Raw genomic sequence first — 13,708 nt, 5'->3', positions numbered from 1 at the left:
GTGGTACATAAAGACAAGACACACTAAACAGTATGGCATGCTCAACTACACCATGGATGTTCTTATGTTGCAGTTGAGATTTGCGAGTAGACCACCACAACATAGGCAGCGCAGGAGAAGGGATCACATTTTTCACCAGCGTACTTTACTCATTGACCTCAGGGAGGATGAGGTCATCACATATCTCCAACTCAAGATGGAGTCCATAATTGAACTGATGAACCAGATAACACCAAGACTCAAGCCACCAACTGCCAGGGCCACAAGCATACCCCTGCAGGTCAAGCTGATAGCTGTCCTCCACATGCTGGCATATGGTTTATTTCAGATCACTGCAGACATAGTGGCAGGAATATTGCAGCCATTTTTTGTGCCTTCCTACCTTCTGTCCTGGATGCCATAATCTGCCTCATACCCCAGTACCTGCTCTTCCCGAGGACACAACAACAGCTGCTGCATACCAAGCAAGATTTTTATGTGATTGCTGGATTTCCACATGTGCTGGGTGCTATGGATTGCACACATATGCAACTGGTTCCCCTTGCAGCAACATCACATGTGTACAGGAACTGGAAGCACACATACTCTATCAATGTACAGGCCATTGGGAACAATTGGAGGATGTTTACAAGTGGGATGGCAAAATACCCATGGAGTGCACATGATGTCTACATCTTCAGGCACTCCATCATCAATGACCACTTCCAGAATAGCCGACATGGGAATGGCCTACTTGTTGGTAAGCAAAACTAAAGTACATAACAGACCTACTAACAGTAAGACATATATGACCTAATAGCCACCTCTGTGTCTGTCAACAAAGATAGACCCATATATTTGAGTACATGTGTAATGCAAACCCCTAAGTCACGCATGTTAAGACACGCAAAGCCACTTTGTGTGGTTTGAATAGTGTAAAGGTACAGAGAAATGTAACGCTGGTCAAAATGCAGTGTAGCAATATTGTGTGCAAGGGAGGAGTTCCATGGTCGTAGTGGGGGTGTATCTATGCAACTCCAATGGTTCATGAGGCATGTCATGTATTCCACACCAGGTAACCTTTGGAATGTGACAAATCATTTGGTTTCCCAAGGTCAATCAATCATAACATTTGTTAAGCGCACTACTCACCCGTGAGGGTCTCAAGGCGCTGAGGGGAGGGGTGCTGCTACTGCTCAAAAAGCCAGGTCTTGAGTAGCCTCCTGAAGGTGAGAAGGTCCTGGGTCTGCCGTAGAAGGATGGGGAGGGTGTTCCAGGTTTTGGTGGCGAGGTGGGAGAATGATCTGCTGCCGGTGTTCGCTCTTCGGATGCGGGGGACGGTGGCGAGGGCTAGGTCTGCGGAGCGGAGCTGGTGATTCCGGTTGTAGACGGTGAGTCGTCTGTTGAGGTATGTCAGTCCGGTGTTGTGGAGTGCCTTGTGGGCATGGGCGAGGAGCTTGAAGGTGATCCTCTTGTTGACGGGAAGCCAGTGCACAGTGCCACTTCCCCAAATATCTGGGACCTTGTGCCATCTGCACATAGTGGGAACAATGAACTTCAACATGTAGACACTGATGAGACACCTTGACATGCACTTATTAATCTGTCAGTGGCAGTGGCGACATACCGTCTGTCAGTCACAATGTGTCATATCACTCTGTTTGGATGGATGGAACCACATGAACTGCACTGTGTAAAAAATCCTGAATTAAATCATGTGGCATTACAGACAAGGCAATTATGAGTACAAATGCAACACAATAGAAAAATCTAAGGTGAGTGTTTCCTCAATGGCATACCAACTAATGCTATCAGTCAAAGCTCAACAAGATCAGTGGCATGAAAACAAGAACTATGGCAATGAGCAAGTGTGTCACACATGGCAGTACACTTGTATGTTTACTCAAGTTTTGGAGCAACACAAGAAGATATATGTAGAAAGGCCATGTGGGGCATGCCATGTCAGTGTAGGCCCCAGACATGTGTACACGTCAATACTGGATAACATTGTGACACCAACAGTACAAAACACACATATATCTCAGCAACGCAGACTACATACACACATGCACATAGCTTGACGGCCATGTTGACTGTTGTAACCAAGGTGATGGGCCACCTGTTCTATGGATTAGGTAGCCTAAATGAAAAGCAAATGAATCCATCAATGTCAACTTAGAATACATTCCAACCTGGACAAGGCACAACAGTGTACTCAGGATTTTAATCTTAATATACATTTGCCACAGTAATGAGTAAGAAATCAAGGCATAGAAGTACACAATACCCTACAAGTTAGAATCATACACATACATGTGAAAAAACAATGTATTGTGTCCATAGTTGGAATTGACAGCTCCTAACAACACAATCAGTGTGTCTTACATAAAGAAGGCCCACATTGCTATATATAGGTGTCAATTAAAGTGCACCATGAACACTTTTCTGCTAAAAACAATGTCTAAATTCTGACAAGAAATAGTATAACAATCCATGTGACATGATTGATCTGCATCAAGTGAATACACCAAAATCACGTTAAAGGCAATGTCACAAACTACCTAGGAAGAACCAACTAAACAAATATGTGACCAATCTGTCAATTCACACATGTAGTGAGTGCACATAACATTGAGTGATCACGAACATTTCTAAATACCTATTACAATAAGCTACTGGATAAGCATGAAAGATAGGATGTTGAAGTGTACAATGTATCAGGCCATGCTCATAATATGCTAGTACACATAACATGGACAGGAATGTAGCTGTAACGGAGAGCCAAAGCATTGACAATTTAAATACTGTTTAACTTGCAGCTGATCAAGGAAATGGTGTCCAGCCGTGGGTCGTGACCCCAATAGCACATCCCCACACTGAGTCAGAATGACAATACAACCAGGCACTAGTCAAGACCCGCAACATCTTAGGGAGGACATTCGGTGAGCTGAAGTCCCCATTTAAATGCCTGGACATGTCGAGGGGAGATTGCTGTATTCACCCCCTATGGTCTGCAAGATCATACAAGTATATGTCATTCTCCACAACACCTGTGTAAGGACAAATGTACAGTCGAATGTGGACCATGATAAGCAGGGCCCAATGGAGAAGAATGAGGATGGAGGAGGGATCCCAAATACGGTGGCTGGTATTCAGAGACACATCCACATTACAGACAATTTAATATCTTATTGTACATGTGCAATGATGGATAGAATGTCCAAACATAATATGAAAAGATCCAACATGAAAATAAATGTTTGAAGCCATTATTTGTGTCGGTGTTTATGTCACAGTAAACTTCAACTCATCCTCACGTCGTCAAATAGAAGTAGGACTCAAATTGAAGAAATCATGTCATAAGACCTATTGACAACATGGGGTCATGCGTCTTGCCTATCAAATGCCTATCAAATGCACACATACAGAAATGCAATGAAAAGCAGTAAACTGCATTAAAGGTACAGGCCAGGCATGACAGATTTTCTAATCCAAATTGATCATTACTCTCCCTTACACTTGTGCAGTGCAGAGCTGAACAGCTAGCAGTCTTATGTCTTGTGCAGCAGCAAAGTGTACAACAGAGGACAATCAGTGAATTTAGGAACACAAATCACCCTACCACACCTGAGAAAAGCCTCATATTGTAGTGTGTTTCAACAAAGTGTTAACATGCAGAATGTGAGTATTTTGCAGTAAGTAATGTTATAGCAGATTCAATCAGAGACAATTCAGTGACAAAGGCCTTTGCAATGCCAACCTGTAAAGGTTGTCAATTGTCAAGAATGCACACATGCATGTGTGGCTTACCACAAAACACAGCACAAGTGAATTATTTTCTGCCTACATTGTCACATAAACCATATCATGCTACAGTAGATAAAGGACACATTTGGCACGCATTGCTCAGCACTGCAATGAGAAACAAATGTCTACAAAAATACAATATGAGAAAATTATACTGTACGGTGAGTAAATAGCCGGAACAGTATTACATTGGATAGCTTTTATGCCAACATCAGCATACCTGAAGAATACGAAGGTGTCAATAGTGTGATTTCAATTGGTTAACAAAGCTGACAAAACTATGTGCAAACAGACTAACTCATTGCACATGGTCAGATGGAGGGATTGTGATGTGATCTTCCCTTTGCAAGCCAAAAGTTGTGTACCTTTGACCTGAGTGCACAAGTGCATATTTGAGTGGATTACAAAACTGGTACCTCACCAAAGGTGAAATGTAATGAGTGTGTGCCATAACATATGCCTGTGTTAGAGAATGCAGTATCCTTGGACCAGGAGGCACACACAAAGGCCTGCCCTCAGAGAAGTTGTACTGCTATTAAGGTTGACAGGAGTACGACAGAGATCATGTACGAATGGCCGTATCATGTTAATTGAATATCACAACTTAAGTTGACTATTTAACCTACACAATAGTATAAAACAATTTTGTGCATGATAGCACCATGTGCAGAACATGTGTGCCTTTGCAAGACATACACAACAGAAAGTCAGCAATGTGTAACAGTGTGCACATCCAGAGATTGAGTGTGCTTCTATGGTATGTTCAGCTACAGATCCTCTGCCACGGTCCAAAGTAAGTGTAGTACCAAAGAGTGTGTGATGACTGAGTGTGTGTCCTCATGAAAAAAGCCTTGAAAAAGCTCAGAGGGCGAAACGCGCGTCGGCTGCTGCTGTTCTGCCTATTTTCTGTTCATTAAAACTCTGCGACAGGACCTGATTGGAAAGCCTTTTTCTATGTCATTATGACAAAGGACATTTGAATAACTTATTATTTCACATGTTGCTCAGGTCTTAACTATACCTGTGGATTACAGATACTATTTGTTTGGGTGTGCTCAGGTGTATTTTGAATCCATATGCTGTTGTAGGACTTGTCCTACTGTATTTATAGCCTGATGGGTGGGTATTGTCTACACCATTGTAGCACCCCTAAATGAAAGATATGATTTTATACATTTTGATGTGCAACTGACTGGTCACATGGATGTGCAGATCCTTAAGTCAATACCCATCTTGTTGTGATAATACGAACATTTGATTGTGTTACAATGTCAGACTATTTCTCACTGACGTCATGTACATGTACTGCCTGTAAATATTTCTATTTTCACCCTAGACAACATGGCAGCTGATGATGCCCGCACCTTTGAAATGAACGTTACCGACATGTAAGCAATGTAGCTAAGGCACACAGGAGGATGCAGAAGCTGTATGTGTGTGCTAGAGCGGCAGGGTCCAGGATCATTGCTAGACCAACCAGACCTGCAGTGCCAAAAATGCCCACTGGCCAGGACAGACAACGGCCAAGGCAGGACAAAGCAGGCCCAAGCCAGAACACTGCAGTCCCAAGCCAGCCACAGCCAGCCCAAAGTGTCTACACCGGCTACCCCTGCAGTCACACAACGTCTACCCACATAGCCCAGGAGGCACCGTTGTAAGGAATCAGTTTTCTACTACACCACCATCTGTGAACTTAGAAAAATAAACCGGAAACTGGAGGCTATCCATAAGGATCAGGGCAGTCAGCATACCTGCTTTTCCAACCAAGAGGAGGCAATGGAGCAGATATCACAACTGCAGTAAACTTTTGACTTTCCATTATATTTTTCTATCTATTGTGGTAGTTTAGTTAGTTAGTAGATAGTATAGGTTTGGATATGGTAGGATTTTGATTTTTCAAGATATTTGATAGGTTTTATATTTTATATATTTATACAGTTTTATTGGTTGGGGGGTTAATATTTAGCGTTTATTTTATATACATATATATATATAAATACTAAAAAATATATATTTGTTTAGAATTTACTGTGTAGTTGGTTTATTTATAGGTGTTGTTGATGTTGTTTATTTTGTGACTATGCATGTAAAGAGGGTGGGGCTTTGATGTTTGACATGTCTTTTGTGGTAAATGTATAGCATAGATTAGGCTAAGTTTAGGTTGGTTAAGGTAACGTTATGATTAGATGGTATAGGATGGGTAGGTTATGTTAGTTTATGCTTAGTTTAGATAGTGTAAGTTAGTGTAGGATAGGTAATTTAAGTTAGTTTAGGCTTACTTTAGATAGTGTTAGTGTAGGATAGGTAGTTTTAGTTAGTGAGAATTACAATTTCATATATAAAAACTATTCTATTTTTATGACCGCATGATAATTTATTGCGTAGGAGTTGTCATAATTGCTTAGGTTGATTTGAGTACATGATGTAGGGATTCCCTGCAGTGTTTGCAGATGTGTGTAACTTTGTGAGATAACTATGAACTAGAGCCTCTCAACTAACATGAAACAACAAGTCAATGCTGCCACCTCCTCCTGCTTCCATACCCTCTGCATGCTCTGCAGAATCTTCAGATGGATCCCAGTCAACACCGGAAATACCATTTTTCAGGCGCTCATCCCCAGCTGCCTCCACAATGGCATTTCCCTCTATGCTGCCATCCACATCCAGCTCCTCATACCCTACAGAACACAGCAGGCAGACTCATCCTGAACCTTCCCCCAGATAGACCGACATCACCTCCCACCTCAGAAGCCTCCAGTGACTCCCCATCCAGAAGAGATGTCAGTTTAAAATCCTCACGCCTACAAACCCCTACACGATCAAGGACTGGCCTACATCAATCACCAACTCAACTTCCATGAACCCAGCAGACACCTGCATTCCTCCTGGCTTGCCCTTGCGCAACACCCCACATCTGTTGCACCCGCACCGGGGGCCTCTCCTTCTCCTACATCACCGCGGAGACCTGGAACGATCTGCCCCTCCATCTCCGGACAGCTCTCTCCCTGGTGAACATCAGAAGGAAGCTCAAGACCTGGCTTTTTGACCTAGACCCCAAGCGACTAGATACCCTGAGAGGTGACAGTTGCCTTGATCTTCAACTACGAATATTGATTGATTGAATGTTTTGATGGAGTCACTTAAGGAATCTCCAATAATCTTTGAGCACTGTTAGTGGTCCTCTTTGTGTGAATAGATGCACTGGCCAATACAGATAGCCACCTACTTTAGCACTGTGTGTGTAAGTTATGCTGCATGTAAAGTAGGTATGGCTCTGTCACACCACAGTACTCATTCATGGCTGTGTTGGGACACACACACAGGTACCTGCTACTTCTGCACTCACCTGTGTACCATTGTGCTCGTAACTCATTGTTGTTTGCTGGTTAGTATCCATGAAAGTGGCCCTCACCTGCCAGGAAACATCAATAATCCTTGGCATTGAGTACTTGCTAAATGTGACACTTCTTGCTTGTGAATTTGTGCAAATACTTGCTAAGTTAGAAGAGACAATAGTCTGACATTTCCTCTTAGCCTAGGGATGTGTAGCTTGGTTCCAGGTTCTGTGCTCAGGCTCCTCTATATTGTTATATGTGCATATAGTGCAATTGATGTCATGTGTAGTTACATTCCCACTCAAAGCATGTGAGGGCTCTCAGGGCCAAAGGGACACAATGTTCCTACGTATCCCGGTTTGCCTTGCTACTCCTTTTATCATTTGATATAGGAACCCAAATACTTAGTAGTTACAGTTCATGCTTAATGACATCCAAGGTGTAGCCCTCAGCTTCTATATGCTTGAGTGGCATAGCTATGATGCAATACAGAAGGAGTTTGGATATTAGTATCTGCATATTGTCAGTGCATGCATCATAATAGTACTTACAGGATATCTTCAGTTTAACCATTGAGGCTGACCTATGTGCACGGTGACATTGTCATGATAACTGAGCAAGATATCTGTGGATATGTGAAAATGTGATAGAGGCTCACATGCCTCACAGGACACAATGTATGCAGTTCTGCAATTGTGTGATTAATTAGCCTTTTTCACTGTGTGGCACTCAAGGTGCCAATGCTTGTTGTCACACCATGACGTTCAATAGTTCAAGGAGATTTTTAACATTATGTCATTGCAGAGGAAGTGCATTTAGCTTGGCTTTGTCGAACAAGAGCATGTGATGGGGACTGTAGCACAATTTCCTTGAGATGGTAGGAAGTGGCTTTTGGGTCTGCACATCCACCATGGTGTAGTTAGTCTTATTTTCAATAGACATGCAGCTCGCAAATAAAAGGTAGTGCATTTATTTACAGGTGTGTACCTAGGCTAATTCAAAGTAGTAGTTCTTGCTGTAACAACACCAATATTGTTGGAGAACCAAAGGATGTCCAGACAAAGTCCATGGGTGATACATGCCATGTGACATGTTGATGAGAGGAGGATTCCAGCGAGGAAGAGATTCAAATTGCCATTAGGGAACGTAGGCCTCATTCACAGTCCACAAATGGATTAGATAACAGGTGGACATACAAAAAGGGGACAGTATCAAGTGACACGGGTTATGGCATGACAATTAACACAGGGTCCAATAGGAAACTAGTCAATTGGCACAAACAAATGTTATTGGGTAGATCACAGGCAGAAATTGGTCAAGTCCACATCTTCCTCCTCTGATGTGTGTTGTGCCTCCCCTGAGGGCAGTGGTATCTGTCTAGGAGGCATCTGAGGCACACCCACATCAAGGGATAAAGATGTCGCTCTCCTGTTCCCAGCAGCATTTATCTGTGCCAACAAGGACAGCACTGGCAAGGGCCTGATGGCTTGTCAGAAAGGCAGCAATGTCATGGTAGAAGGTAGCCATAGTAGTAATGTAGGAGTCCTGCTTCTGCTCCATAGATTAGAGGATTGTGCAGATGGCCCCCAGCTGGGTGGAAACCTTACTGGTGTCACATTGGCAGGGCTGTTGTTGTTGCCTCTGCCTCAAGATACCAGCAATGTGAGCCAGGGACTATTCCAATGTATGGAGCGAAGGGTAGGTGCCTTCGATTGCCTCAGAGGTGTCCTTATTGGGACTGAGGCACCTATGGACTCCATCTAGGGTGCCCGCAATGGTCTTCCTCCCCACCAGCACCTCATCTACCAGCAGCTGTTGGACTCCTATCACTCGGCATTGTAAGACAACTTGGGGCTCCTCAAAATTCAGGCTTGGGCTTTGGCTGGCCAATGGGGAATGTTCTGTGGTATGTCGTTCCTCTGGAGACCCAGCAACACTGTCACCCCTTTTCGTGACCTCAGAAGGCGTGCCAATGGAGTCCAGGAGTTGCTGAAAGGTGCCATTGTCTATTGGGGCAGGATATCATCGCCAACAGATTGGTCATCCAGGACAGGCTGCTGGTCAGGAGGTTTAGTTTCTCCATCTGCAATGAAACTGGAATATGTTAATGGTGATCTATGCTAGACGTTAACATGACTTACTTTCGCTGACATACAGATGTTATTCTTATTCACTTTCAGTTCAACATTGATGTGTAGGACCTTTGTTACTAGTTGCAATTGTGGCCAGGATTCACTGGAGCTGCCTTTGGCATTATCTTTACATTGTTCACAGGACTACTGTGTGAAAAGGGTGATATTTTGTGTCATACCACACATTACTTCAAAAGAACACTTAAATTATTAATACTGTAAATTACACAGAAGTACAATGATATCTATGTTTTGACTGTCACCTTACGTCCTCAGGGTCTAGTTAGTTAGCGGAGTCACGCTTCACTCTGACCAGCAGCAGCAAGGCTAACAACAAGGCAATCCGCTCAACTGACCTCATCATGGTTACCAACCTCTTCCGGCCATCATACTATATGGTAAATGACCCATCCTACGCTCACCACTGGTCTGCCAGACTCGGTACGGCCGCTTGCTTATCCTCGGGAATTGGCGTATATCTAATGCTGTGGGTACTGTGCTTATGTATCATTCGTGAACGGCTTCCTCTGGGTCACTGTACTGCTAACTTCTTGATTAACCTTCCTCGATGAACGTGCTGGTTTAAAATTCCAGGCAATTACCTCAGGCATTATCCTTGTTGTCCTGAAGATGATCCCAGCATTGTGACAAGTGGATCGAAACGTTGTCGATTCTTTGCACCTTGACACCATCTTTTTGTTTACCGAATTGTGCTATAGTGCTAGAATATGTATTTGTTGGTCTAACTAGCTAGTAACACTATAGGCCTTAGTAATTTATGCCTGAGATCTTCTCCTTTTCCTTTTGTTTTTGTTACTTGTCTCACTTAGATGTTGTTCTAATTAGCTGTTTATAATAAATTATTATGTCCAGTTGGACAGTCAATGTTAATAAAGAGGCCCCCTGCTAGAGAGGTGACGTTCCTTAAGGCAGGGCTCAAATATGTCAATGTAAATACTTAAGGCAACTTATACATAACATACATATTACAATCGATATAATGAGAATAATAGACGAAGGGAAGAAAGAACAAACATGACTGTTTTTCTTAGAAAAGTACAAAAATTATTTTATTGATAATCATTTGACAGAAAAGAAATATTTGATATATTTCCCCACAACTCTACACAGCTAGAAACCTTGTTACATTGCAGGTATTTGTAAGGGCATGTACTTACTATGGTTTTCCAAATTGTGCATACTCAAGTGATTTCAGTACACACACAGTTGTCTCCATAGTTCTGTACCATAGGCACTGTGTACCAACTCTGAGGGAATAGGCCAAGTCAAACTAGAAAGGTTGCTACCACTGATGCTCACCCCAGTTTGTCATTGCCAAATTTGTTTATCTGCAGAGTATCACACATCACTCAACTCAGCCCTTCTCACTTTTACCTGAACATTACTTTTCTGTCAGTTCTCTAGTGGACCCAAGGACTCTACTTTCTGTCACACACAGATGGTCATTTGACTCTCACGTGACACCAACACCCCCAATGTGAGTCTCCATTTGCAATTCAGCAACATGGCTGCCTGTACCTGTATCTATGGGCTATGGCAAAAGCAGTGGTCCACATGCTGGTAGTTATGATATCAGTAACAGGTACCTACCTATGTTGGGCACACAACTAGACCCAAAAAAGCTCAACCTTTAAACATCACTAAGCACTGCCCATCGTAGTGAAAACCTATCTCATCCAGTCACTTCATGATTCCCTGATTGACATCCTCCTGCTTTGACATATGTGGCATAGTCAGACATTTCTCTTTCCAAATTCCTCCTGACACATCCTACATCTTCACTATGGTCCACATCACATGTAGGATGTAGTACAACAATGTCTAAGTAGATGTCCAGGATTTTGCAGAGTGCATAGCTACCCCGGACTGGGCTTCCCAGCACTAAGAGGACCCAGTGAGACATATACAATTTTAGTTAAACAGATGTGTTTTTAGCTGTTTTCTAAAGCTCAATAGATTGGCGGAGACACACCGCAGGGGCCAGGTGATTGCTACTGCGGTCGTGCATCTTTCAATTGCATCCAATGGCCAGCACCGCGGTGGCAGAGCACGCCTACTGCAATTTTTTTAATTGCATTGGGCTACCGCCATTGCGGTTCCCATTGGCTGTAATAGCTTGGGAATTGGCGGTGACACACCGCAGGGGCCAGGCGGTAAATACCGTGGAATGGCAACTATACATTGGTGCCTATGACTGTGATTTGGGTGAGGGAGCATGCTAACCGCCATTTTACTACATGTATATCACTACCGCAAGTGTGGTTTTGGCATTGGCAGTGACAAACCGCTGGGGCCAGGTGATCACTACCGCGATATGGCTGCTATACATTGTCGCCAGTGACCGTGATTTGTGTTGCAGAGCACTTTGACAGCACCTATGGTCACATCATGCTGTATGAATGGCCAATGGCCAGTTCTCAACAGTGCACAGTAGACACATGATTAATGGCACAAGATTGTGCACACAATGCCAATGTAACATTTACCCCACTGCTGACTACACATGCCATGTTGGTGTATATGATTGAAAACATTCATTGGCATGTACTCCCTCATCTGTCACTTGTGATATTGCTGGGCATGTACACAGAACAATGTTATGGTGGACTCTCCAATGGGTACACATGCCAATGTAGGATAGGGCTGAGCAACTCACAGTGATGAATGTCTGACTACACATTGTGCATATGTCACTGTCTACTTTGCTTGGCTCATGCACACACTTGTTGTTTACGCACAGACCGTGATCATTGTGTTGTTGATGTGTGCCCTGTTCGACTTACGCAAGAAGGTGTGGCAGGAACAGCAGCTAGGTAGGAGACAGTTGTGTTGCAGTTTCACACTTATGCTGTAGGAACTACTCTCAGGGCTGTTCATGCAAGATGTGGCCAGATCCCTTTGGGCATTCACATAGTCAGATATTGTTTTTGAGGTACTCGCTGTGTGAAAAGTGGACAAGTGTACGAGTAGTGTAGCTGAAGGTGTCCCTACATGTAATTTGGGCTGTAAGCTGAACTGTGATGACAGTCATTGTTGGCGTTGTGTCAGTCAAAATTTAAGATGTTGGACACATCTCATGGTGGATTGCATTGACATGTGTCCCCAATCATCGCACCTAGGAGGAGACCAAATGTGCACCATCCCTTCTCAGTGCTGGCAGACATGGAGGATGAAGAGGTCATATGGGAATTCCGTCTGGATCGACCCACCCTACAAGACCTATGTGCTATGTTGGAGCCCCACCTATGGCCTCGCAGAACATATCCGACTGCTTTCACACCAACGTCTAAGGTGATGGTGGCCCTGCATTTTTTTGCAACTGAATCATTCCAGTACACGGTGTCCAGCGCAGGGGTGATGTCGTAACCTATGTTCAGCATGGTGCTATGTGATGTCCTGCCCGTTATGATGACCTACAAGGACAGATACATCCATTTCCCCAGAAGGCATGAACTGGGGCTGTGAAGGCAGATTTTTATGCCCTTGGGCACATCCCTAATGTTGTTGGTGCCATTGACTGCACACATGTTGGCCTGGTTCCACCACAAACACGTGAGCACATCTACAGAAACAGGAAACATTTCCATTCCATCAATGTGCAAGTGGTGTGCCAGGCGGATATGATCATCTCACACGTCTGTGCCAAATTTCCTGGCTCGGCCCATGACTCATACATCATGCGTAACAGCATTGTGTACTGCTGATGGCTAATCTGCTTCTGGAGCATGCATGGATTGTGGGTGAGTACGCAGAGTCAAGTTGCATGCTGTGTGTGTGACATGCTGTCCTCTGCCACAGTTATATTACAAAGTTGGTCTGTGTATCTCACACCTAGGTGACTCTGCATATCCTAACCTTCCTTGGTTGCTGAGCCCACTGCGAAATCTCAGGACTCCAAGTGATGTCTGCTACAATGATGCCCATGGGAGGACACGCTGTGTGGTGGAGCGTACTTTTGGTCTCCTGAAGTCACGATTTCGCTGCCTGGACAAGGCCGGAGGTGCACTGATGTACTCGCCCAAAAAGGTGTGTCAGATTGTAGTTGCATGCTGCATGCTCCAAAACCTGGCCTTGCGCAAGGAGATCCCCCTGCTCCTGGACGCTGATGAGCAGCCGAGGCCCCTGCCTGCAAACCACCCCATGTTCAGTGACGAGGATAGTGGATAGGAGAAAGGTGTTGACCTGCGTCAACAGCTCATCAACCGCTACTTCACTAGAAGGAGAGTGACAATGTATAACGGGGTCCTTGTCTGCTGATGTCATTGTTGGTGAAAAGGTCTATATGGGCTTTGTGACTGCAGCCTGTTATTGACTCAGTGCTGGCTGCCAATGTTTCTGGGACAGGGTAGTTTGGCACAGATACATGATGTCTATGTCAGTACTGTTGCTTATTGTAATATGTGCAGATTGGAGTACCTTGATGACAAGTGTTGT

Source organism: Triturus cristatus, chromosome 1_2, assembly GCF_964204655.1.
Source record: "Triturus cristatus chromosome 1_2, aTriCri1.1, whole genome shotgun sequence".
In the NCBI taxonomy this organism is placed as follows: domain Eukaryota; kingdom Metazoa; phylum Chordata; class Amphibia; order Caudata; family Salamandridae; genus Triturus; species Triturus cristatus.
Note: the sequence above shows the minus strand (reverse complement) of the source record.